Source organism: Phyllostomus hastatus, unplaced genomic scaffold (genome assembly GCF_019186645.2).
Source record: "Phyllostomus hastatus isolate PE091 unplaced genomic scaffold, TTU_PhHast_1.1 phas_contig_152, whole genome shotgun sequence".
NCBI lineage: Eukaryota > Metazoa > Chordata > Mammalia > Chiroptera > Phyllostomidae > Phyllostomus > Phyllostomus hastatus.
The window spans coordinates 3,261,376-3,272,153 of record NW_025333622.1 but is presented as its reverse complement, the minus strand read 5'-3'; positions in this window follow the sequence as shown (position 1 = coordinate 3,272,153).

The following is a 10,778-nucleotide window of genomic DNA, read 5'->3' as shown; positions in this document are numbered from 1 at the left end:
AGGACAAAGAGCTTAACTAACTGAGAAAGAAAGCCTTTGTAGCTGGACATTATTCCCAAAGGGAAGAAAAAGGGGCACCTAGAAGCCAGCTGCGGTATATAACCCTTGAATCCCAATAGTCAGTGTACTTAGATTAGGTGAGTACCCACTTACAGCCTCAGCCCAAGTCTATAAAACAAACTTACTAACTTACTAATGACTTTCTTTCCTCTATATGTGGGGCATTTAGACTTGCCAAGTGCCTACTTGCAGCTCCATGACTGTATGTATTTCATACATGAATTTGCTAGTCATGTCCACTCTATGTGTTTCTTTGTTTTTTGAATTATTCTCTTGAGGGAGACAAAAACAGAGAGGTGGGGTAGAAGGACCTCCTGACTCAGGTCTCTCTCTCTCCTATTCGTAACAGTATCAACTACTATTTATTTCCTTTAAGCTCTGTTTCCTATATTCAACCACTTACTAGGCAATTTACATTTAAGAATATCAAAGGATGTTTCCGACATACATAGAACCCAGTATGAACCAGTGTCAGCTCGTGAACTGTGACTTGTTTATGGGTTGAATTGGGACCCCTGTGAAAACCATACGTGGAAGACCTAACCCTAGTTAAATTTTCCCTAACACATTTTATACTTTCCCAGTGTTGAAGGTACTATTAATAATTATGGACAGAGTACTGTGAGATTCCAGAGAAAGTGCACCTTATTTAGCACTGTGATGATAATAAACAACTCCTGGGAGTGGTGGAACTTAAGTTGAACTACAAAGAGTAACGTGTAAGTGTCAGACAAGGGTTAATGGCATGTGATGGAGAGCACATTTAATAGAATGAGAGGCATAGAGAATATGTCCATTCATGGAATAGCATGAAGTAATATGAAAGTATTAGTTTCAGAAAATATATATGAAATGGCTAATCTCACATTTGCTAAAAATTTGTTGTTTAGTTTTATACCTTCAAATTAATTAAACAATACTCAAAAATTTGAACACAGAGCTGACAGGAATTTTTAGGAATATTCTATGTTTCTTAGCTTCTCTGTCTTATTTTTCTTTGTTGTGCATGATGGATCATTTATGTTACTTTATTTTATTTCTTTTTACTTTAACTTTTATTTGATTTGTTGGTCCTTGTCAGAGAATGCTCTCTGGAGAAATAATCTTGGGTCTATGAGACAGGATTTATAAGGCAAAAGGGGAGTGGAAGTGATTTGATCGTGATTGAGTTTAGTTTTAGTAACAGGAAAAATTAAAATTATTAGCAGCTGAACAAAACATAAATATTTATTTTCCATGAAAAATCCAGAAGTACCTGATCCAGCAAAGGTAAATGGGCCTTGTTTCTGAGGGACCTAAGCTCCTGCCAGGTCACTGTTGACATACCGAGTGTGTTTCTCTAGATATTAAAATGGAAAATGATATCTGTGTTCCAAGAGGCAGGATGGAGGAAAGAGCAAACCTAAGTACAGAGAATTAGTTTCAGTTGTCTGTTCAAGGAAATACTAGGAAGCCGCCATGTCAACACATCCTATTTTAACCCAGTGGCCAAATTTAGTCTCATAGACACAGCATGTGATCTGGAAAGATGCTTGTACACAGTAAGAAGTATGTCTTTAAGTCAGTCTCCCCCATGATGGGCACAGTGCCTCTAAGAGTATATACTCAGGAAATATCTGTTAATTAAAAGAATAAATAAAATAATAAAATTAAACTATTTTCCATCTTGATGAAATAAATATCAGAACTTTTGGAAAAACTTCTGAAAATGGGACAAAATCTAAGACCCCAAAGAATGATGTTCTCAGAAAGCTAATGCGGAATTGATATTCACTCTAGTGTCTTCGTGACTGTTTCCCAGAGATTTCATAAAAATATTTTGGAAATTCTCAGTCTCATTTTGGCACATTTTAGATCCCAGGAAGACATTTCAGGAAGAAAAAAATTGAAGATCCCTCAACTGTTCAGTCTGTAGGCAGCTTTGTCTTAATTAAAAATTGGTTAAGAACAGCTAGCGAGTCTGATTGCTTCCTTGAATATAGTTAAACAGCAGGCTTCTATCTATTAGAGGAGTGGTAAGTACTTAAGTGAGCAGGAATTAGCTTTACAAGCACTACACTGAAGGTTATTTGACACTCATTGAATTTAAAGCCAGAGACATGAAACCTCTTCTTGTAAATGTCAGCTGCCTTGTCTTTCATTAGGCTGTGCCATGGTTGATGCAGCCGCACAGTGTATTGCTTCACACTGCCTTTTAAAAGTTACCAGTGATAAGACGGTAAGAAATGGCTTAATTTTCCTTACTTTATTTTTCCCCAGGACCTTGCTGAGAAAAATCAAAAATTCTTATTTACCTTCATTTGCTCATATTTCCAACTGATGGTATTTCAGCATTTATCTGAATTATTGCCCTAAAGTGAAAATCCATGTATTGAATACACTGTAAAAGTCCAAAGTATTTTAAGTTGGAACAAGGTGAAAATCCAGTGCCATCATTTGCAAAATGCTCAGACACACTGAAAGATTTTCTGTCACAGAACATCTAACTACATTTAGGCTATTGTTCTTAATCAGAGAAAAACTGGTTCATGTTAGTCTTGGGCGACAATGCCCAGCGGAGAGAATCGATTTGTTTTCCAGGGTAGTAGGGCTTTATAAAAAAATATTAAGCTCTGGATGCATGCTGCATAGATATCACATAGCTAGGACTACTCTCTCTGAGAAGGACATTGCTGTCTATGCTATTGATCACACACTGAGCTGGGTAAGTAAATCCCTGGAGCAACTCTCTCATTAAGATGCTGATGGCACTGCATTTCGGAGGGCCTCCACAGCGTTCTGAAATAAGAACTTGAGAATTGCTATAAGCAGAATCCCTGTACGCATAAGGGATCTAACAGTTGAGTCTACAAAGGGGTAGATCTGGTTCTTCCTAGAGGGCATGTATCTACAGAGTTAGAGTTATCCACAAAGGAGCTGATGAGAATGAAAGACTGCAATCATTGTCTGCCTTAGCTGTGCAATGATCTATTCATTTAACATCTTCATGAGGGTGTACTGTGTGCCAGGAACTGTGAAGGGAAAAGAGATGAACAAGGCATAATAGCTAATTTAAAGAATGTTCAACTATTTTCAGAAAAGCATGCAGTCTATTATGATACCTTGCAGTGAATGTGCTGACAGAGACATACTCCATGTATTACAGCAGTGTGCAGAAGAAACACAGAGACCTAACTAACTGTTTGAGTGTTGAGGTGCTAAGTTAGAAAATTCTTCCAGAAAGTGCCATTTTATATTAGCCTCAAAGAAATTGGGACACAATTGACTGGGCAAAGGTAGAAGTAATTCTGAAGTAGAAAAAATGTCATGACAAAACTTGTGGAGCTGAAAACACAAGAAAAACATCTGTGTAAATGCGCAGAGTGAAAGTGAGTGAGGGTGAAGCCGAGACTTAGTCCACATCCTACAGATGTGTGTGCACCACACTAGAGGCTGTGTGGCTTGTTCAGCTTTACTTCAATAAAGGAATTCACAGCACAGGCAAATTCAAGCTCATTTTCATTATTTTTATGTTTCATCAGTGTGCACAATTTTAAAGCCCTGTATATTTCTGATTCTATGAAATAAAATGTCTGAACGCTTTGTTATATCAAGTTCCCCTGATTTCAAGAGTACTTCTATACCTTCAGCAGCCATTCAACCATCACTCAGATTGTTGATTTGAAAACCACAGTTACCAGAATGAAGGTTTGCCCCAGACGTGGCTCCCCAGCAGACTCCCCATCTCAGTGTGGGATGGAGGCATTGTGGAGTAAGAAACAGGGCAGAGAAGTTAAAGAACAATGGTGCCTCCCTATTCTCTCCTCAACATATTTACATTTGTGAGTGGTAATGGAGGGCAACATACTAAAACTTTGTTTAATTATTTTAAGATTTCTTGCCCTGGCTGGCGTAGCTCAGTGGATTGAGCACGGGCTGGGAACCAAAGTGTCCCAGGTTCGATTCCCAGCCAGGGTACATTCCTGGGTTGCAGGCCATAACCCCCAGCAACCGCACATTGATGTTTCTCTCTCTCTCTCTCTCTCTCTCTCTCTCTCTCCCTTCCCTCCCTAAAAATAAATAAATGAAATCTTAAAAAAAAAGATTTCTTGTACTTTCACATATATCACTTTATAACCATGTAAAAAAGACTGGGAAATGTTAGCACAACTTAAGTTCTCTTCATTGGTTTCCTAATCCAAGTTAATACTGGTTTGTTTTTGTTTTGTTTTGTCTTTTTTTAGCCTGGAACTTTATACAAGGCAAATGTATTTAAAACCAAGCATAGATTAATCAGGTAGAAAATAATACCTAATAGCAAAGTGTTCCCCAAATTTGACTATTCAAATTATCAGGGTAGCTTATTAAAAATAAAAATATCAAATTTCACTCTCAGAGACTGATTTACTAAATCTACAATCAAGTCATAGAATGTATATTTTTAACTCAGATGAATAAACCAAATTTCATTTCTAGTCTATAATCCTCAGTAACAGCAAGTTCCAACCAAGTTTCCTGCCCTAACTTGGGACTTGTGCCCTCCATTTCTAAGTAAACCTAACCTAGCTGATTAATTTGATGGTTTGGAGTGGACTAGCTTTATTTGCCCACAAAGTCTTTCTTGGTGAAGAGTTTATTTAAGGAATAAACAGACCTTGTCTCTAATCTCAGATCTGTAATTAATTAGTCCTGTGGCCCTAAAGCACGTCACTTCACTACTCTCCACCTTCATGTCTGAGAAGAACTCAAATACATTGTATAGGAGGGGTGGCAGATCTCCTTCCTTCACAGCCAACCAAAGAGAGCATGGTTATGACAAGCTCACATATTCCTCTTCAACAGGAGGAGAGGCTGTTTCAGAGGGCACGTTCCTCTGAGGCTTCACATGCAGGATCAATGAAAGGGAAGAAAAAGCAGAACCTGAAGGTCAGGGAAGAGGGGTGTTGCAGCAGGGCTTGTTGTAAGGTCCTGCAGAGCGAACCCACTCTGTCCTGTTCGCAGCTCTAACCACAGTGCCTACCCCAATATCTGGCATAAGCACAGGGTATATTTGTTGAGTAAATGAATAGATGAGGCTAATTTGTTTTAATATTTCTATAGCTGCTATGAATAGTTTCAAAGTAAGAGATTCCTGCCTTCCAGTTAAGGTTTGATTCCAAGAGGAAGCAATTACAATTATGCTAATAAACTTACTATAGAGAAATAAAAACATCTGAGAGACTCATAAAGTTGTCATCCAGAGATTTTTTAAAAATTATCAAAATGGGTACTGGAAGGTAATTCAGGGGAAATTACTTAATTGCAATTTTGTCCAGAATCAATTTTAACTTCCCAAATTAATTATAGCATAGACATAAACTTGGAATTAAATTTCTTCCTTAAAATTTAAATTTTCATTTTTATCAATTAATAAGTTAACATTTTTTAAACACTAAATACCAGAGTTTTATTTTTTAAATATTTATTTATTGTAGAGAGAGGGGTAGAGTGGAAGAGAGGGAGAGAAATACTGATCAGTTGCACAGAACCTGAAACTCAGGCATGTGCCCCAACAGGAAACTGAACTGACAATCTTTTGGTTTGCAGGCAAGTACTCAGCCTACTGAGGCACATCAGACAGGGCTAAATGCCAGAGTTTTAGCAGAAACCTTCTTTGTTCTGATAGTCTAAATTAAGACTCAAATTAGTATCCAGTTGACATTTGAATGAAAAAGCAAAGTTCTTCAACCTGGCCAATATCTACATGTGGACATCCTGCATAAGGACATCCAGAAAAGAGAGTGGGTGGACACAAGGTTGACCGTGTTCTGGTCTTGTACCCAGGCACAAAGCTGTGTCCACTGGGAGGAAGTTTACCTTTTTCTAGTTTACTCTAACAATAGCCCTCATCCGTATGAGTGTTTTATATTCTCTAGCTATCTGGCCTGAGAAGAATCAGCTTATTTGCAATGTTCATCCTAACAGGAGGCAAAAGACAAGAAAGAGTATAAAGTTGTTTTTTTTTTAAGACTTCTTAGTATATTTTTAAATTAAGTAAAAGATTGAGACTTGTTTTATAATACCAATTGTTGTGTTTCACAAATAGCAAAAGATTGGTAAAGGGCCAAACAATGTAACTTTATGTTATCTTTAGTACAACAAAGGAGTTCACATTTAGGGAAAACAGATGGCTTATTATCCAAAATCTTCTTTTTGGCATTAAATAAAAAGCTGAATTATATTTTTCATATACAAATAATTATGAATGGATAATAACTAACCTTTCATTTGTTAAAATGTAAAAATATTTCCATATTTGTTATGGTACAAATATAAAAACATAAAATAGAATTTTGTTGACATTTTATTATGGTCATTCGATGAAAAACAGAAACTTATTCAAAAGAACAGAAGTGGAAATACTTAGGTATAATTTAACAAACATATGTAAAAGGTAATGCTTTAAGAAGTCTTCAAACAGTTCTTCATTCAATTACTGAGATGTATATATAAAAGATTAGAGTTTATTAAAATATTTAATTTGAGAATGTATACATTAGCACATTAATAAAACTACAGAATTGAAAATTACATATTTAGGAATATTACATTTATTTTCTTCACCCACTAAAAGATTCTAGTTAAATATTTTAGACATTGTATTAGACATTATTTATATAAAATTTCAAATATAGAATCTCACCATCTAAAAAATCAAGTGTGTCATCAATGTTGCATTCTTAATGAGAGACACACAGGAACTGAATGACAAGGTCACAGACTTTAGAGTTAATTTGTAAATTATATTGTAAATATTATTGTTTCTAAAGTGGATACCTGAAGCAGACATTTCCATACAGTACAACAGTTCTGAATGTGATTTACATTGTCTGTGTTGATTAGAAGCATTCGGGCTCCAAAATGATGGGGGCTGGATTTAGTACTTTCTTTTAGCTTTGTTGAGATAAAATTGACAAAATTAAAGGACAAAGTATACGACATGATGATTTGATATACATATATATTCCAGTACCGGTTTATGTTAGTGCTTTCTTTTTATGTTTCACAAATCCATTTTTTCCCATTTCAACTAATACCATTTTCACCTAGGCATTTTTGTGTGTTTTTTTTTCTCACAACAAACCTAAGAGACCAACAGGAGGGATAATTCCCCAGGGAGGAAGGTAAGCTTCTACACCTCAGAGGCTGTGTCGCCTCACAGAAGACCAGGATCTTCCGCTAGATCCCTGAGCTCATACCCAAACTCGCGAAATGTAATCTGAGCTGAGGCTTTAAAATCTGTAGAAAAAGTATGTCTAGTACATCTTATGATAAAAGAAAAAAATTCTTCAGATGCTAATTTATTCATTCATGAATCAAATTATTCTGACAAATAATCAGGTCTTGTGCTAAACCTTGGGACACACGTTTGAATAAGAAAAGCCCCTGTCCTCACAAAATGTGCACATTCTAGTGGTGAATGGCAGGTTATAAACACGTAAACAAGTAAATGACTACAATTTCAAGCTATACTGGGTACTATGCCAGTGCCCGCCAGCGGAACAACAGCAGGAGGACACTCACTCGAAGCGGGTTTGCTGGCACCAGATATCTCACTGTGTGGGAAAGCATGGGGCCTCTCGATCACTGGGTGCAAACAGAGGCCTTCTGGAGAACTCAGGCTTCTGTTAGAAGACTTGGAGAATATTTCAGAAGTGGGGTTTTGTTCTAGCTTGGATGTTTTAAGACAGTAAAGACAATTCTAGGATTGTTGATTTTATGCAGGAGGTGGAAGGATAAAGCAAAGTAAAAGCAGTAGTGAAGAAGCAGCAGTCATTGAAATGATGTGGGAAAGGAGGATATTTAATCATTTTTGTACTTGATGGTGTTCTTGTTTTGTTTTTGCTCAGACATGATTACAAAGCAGTCTTGCTTATTGTCTTGTGCCATCCTTGTTGGAATGATCCCATCAGAAGTTTCACTTCCATGAAATTGTGTGTGTTTACCAGGAAAACGCCACAGCCTGGCTGTTGATGCCAGGCCAGCTCCCAGGTGAAGGCTTTCAGTGGCTGCTTTTTTTTTTATATGAAGAAAAATAAAGCAAACTAAATGGTTACATTGACTCAGAGATAAATATTATTTAAAATAGGATGTTAAAAAAAGACCTTATTAACTGAGGGAGTGGAGGGGGTCTGAGCAAAGGTGGGCAAAGGGAAAAAAGTGGGGGCAATTGTAATACCATAAACAATAAATTTTTTTTTAAAAAAAGGATAGGCCTTACCCTGGCTGGTGTAGATCAGTGCAATGAGTGCAGGCTGTGAACCAAAGGGTTCCTGGTTTGATCCCCAGTCAGGGCACATGCCTGGGTTGTGGACCAGGTCTCCAGTGGGAGCCATGTGAGAGGCAACCACACACTGATGTTTCTCTTCCTCCCTCCCTTTACCTCTCTCTAAAATTAAATAAATAAAGTCTTTTTTTAAAGGAAAGGCTCCATTGTACATACATACATGTGCAGATATCTAAATGATGTGAAGAAATAAACCATGGAAAGACCTGGAGAAGATGGTAACAATTAAAATAATTATTGATATGTTGTATCAGTGAAGCTGAAAAATGCAGTGCCTTAAATGTTAAAAATGCATTTCTTTATCAGGTAACAATCTGGTTGGTCCAGGATGGCAAGACAGCTTTGTAGTACAAAGTAGCTAAGGTCTTAAGCTACATTGATCAGTGCCTTCCTCAAGAGAACTGTATCCATTTGTATAGTTAACATAAATTCACATTTAAGACAAAAATTAGAAAAAAAAGTCCAAATTCAGGAAAGGCAGTTTCTCCTTACATTATAAAAGAGCCACGTGTTGTATATTTTTCCCCCAACTCCATGTCTGAATAGCGCCAACTACCGTCCTTCCGGGTGACCAGGGAGGCTGGAAATACAGTCTCTAACTGAATGTCTGTCCTCTATGATCAGGAAAAAAGCATTTTCTGCCTGAGAGCCTTTCAGAAAAAGAGGTTTCAGCAGCTGTTAAGGTAAAATAAGCAGAAACAAGATAGATGCATTAGAGGAATAACAAGAGTTCAGCGTGACTGGAGGAGAATGAGTGACATTAAATAGAGAAGGAGGCAAATGCCTGATTTTTTGAGGCTAAGACAGAATTTGGGTTTTATTCAAAGTGCAATGGAAAGACATTGTGGGATTTTGAGAAGGGATATGTGGCCTTATCTAATTTTAAAAATTAACTCTGCTATGTGAATGTAGATAGATAAAAATGATAACAGGAAGCAGCTAGGAAGAAATTGCCATTGTCCTAGGGTGAGAACTGTGGCTTAGGGCAGAAGTAGGTGGACCCTGATCAGGTGCTCAGCCAGTTAAAGAACCATCCTTACACCCATGTTTGCAGTTCGATTCCCTGTCAGGGCACATACAAGAATCAACCAATGAATGCATAAATAATTGGAACAACAAACTGATGTTTCTCTCTCTCTTTTCCTCTCTTTTCCAAAAAATCAATAAAAAAGAAGTAGGTGGATTTGAGATGCATTTCAAGTGTAAAACTCAAAAAAATATTTAATGGATGAAATGGCAGGTGTGTGTTAAAGGGAGGAGTTAAGAATGATTGTTCCATTTTCAGCCTGAGCAGGGTGTGAGAACGTTTACTGACATGAGAAAGTGAAGGAGTGAATTTCAGAAAAGAATGGGCTTTTTCTCTAATTGAAATAAATAGTTCCTCCACTGAAATGGGCAAATTGAGTGGTAAATGCAGAATGGTAAAGAAAAGGTACAGTTTTCTCCTCCCTGTTTTTAATTTTTAGTGAAATAATTAGAAAGTCATCTGATGTGAGGAGAATGATGAGTGCTGCAACTTAAGAAGGGAGGAAAGGCAATAAAATGAACTTTGGTGAGAATTAGAGGCAACAAGGCAGATAAGATAAGAGTGCTGAGCAGCACTAAAGACCTACTTGAGATTTGTGATCACACAAATTTTAAGCATGACTTTTCAACAGCATTGACTGCTTTCCTCCAGCCCTGTTCAGCTTCTCAGACAAGGCCAGAATTGGGGGTGATTTCAGTTTAATAGTGTTTTCACGGGCTAGCATAATACAGGACAGAAAATTGAAGGCCACAAGAGCATGATTTCAATTTGGACAATAGAATCTAAGTCTAGTGAAGAGCAAAGTGCAGGTAGGAGTAGAAAGTGAAGAGTAAAAATAAAAAAGTGGGGACAATGGATTAAATGGGATCATAAATGCTGGACTGAGCATGTTAGATTGGATGAACTGGAAAGAAAAGATGATGTTTAGAGGGTAGAGTGCTTAATACTGATGTTTTGGAGAGACTTAATTCATTGGTAGTGAGAAGTTCTGTGGGATGACCATGGAAGAAATTGGATGAGATGGAATAGGTACAATATTTATTACTGGAAGTGAAGATGTCAGGGACTGAGAAGGAAGATTATTGAGTAGATCTTGCAAATTTTTGTGAAAGTCCTCAAGGAGAATGAATGAAAGCAAGGGGTTAATTAGAAGATTAGCAGTTTTTCCAGACTACAAAGAGTTAATACATGAAGCTGTGTTATGCTCTATAGTTTTTGAAGGAAAAAGGAAACATGGTGTAAAAGTGGCCAGAAAAACTGTTAAATGCATGTTATGAATATGTTCTAGGTAACACTTTTAAGCATTTTACATATATCAAACTATTTTATCCTCTTCCATACTTCATCATTCCCACATTTTTCTAGTTGAGCAAACTCGTTAAATAA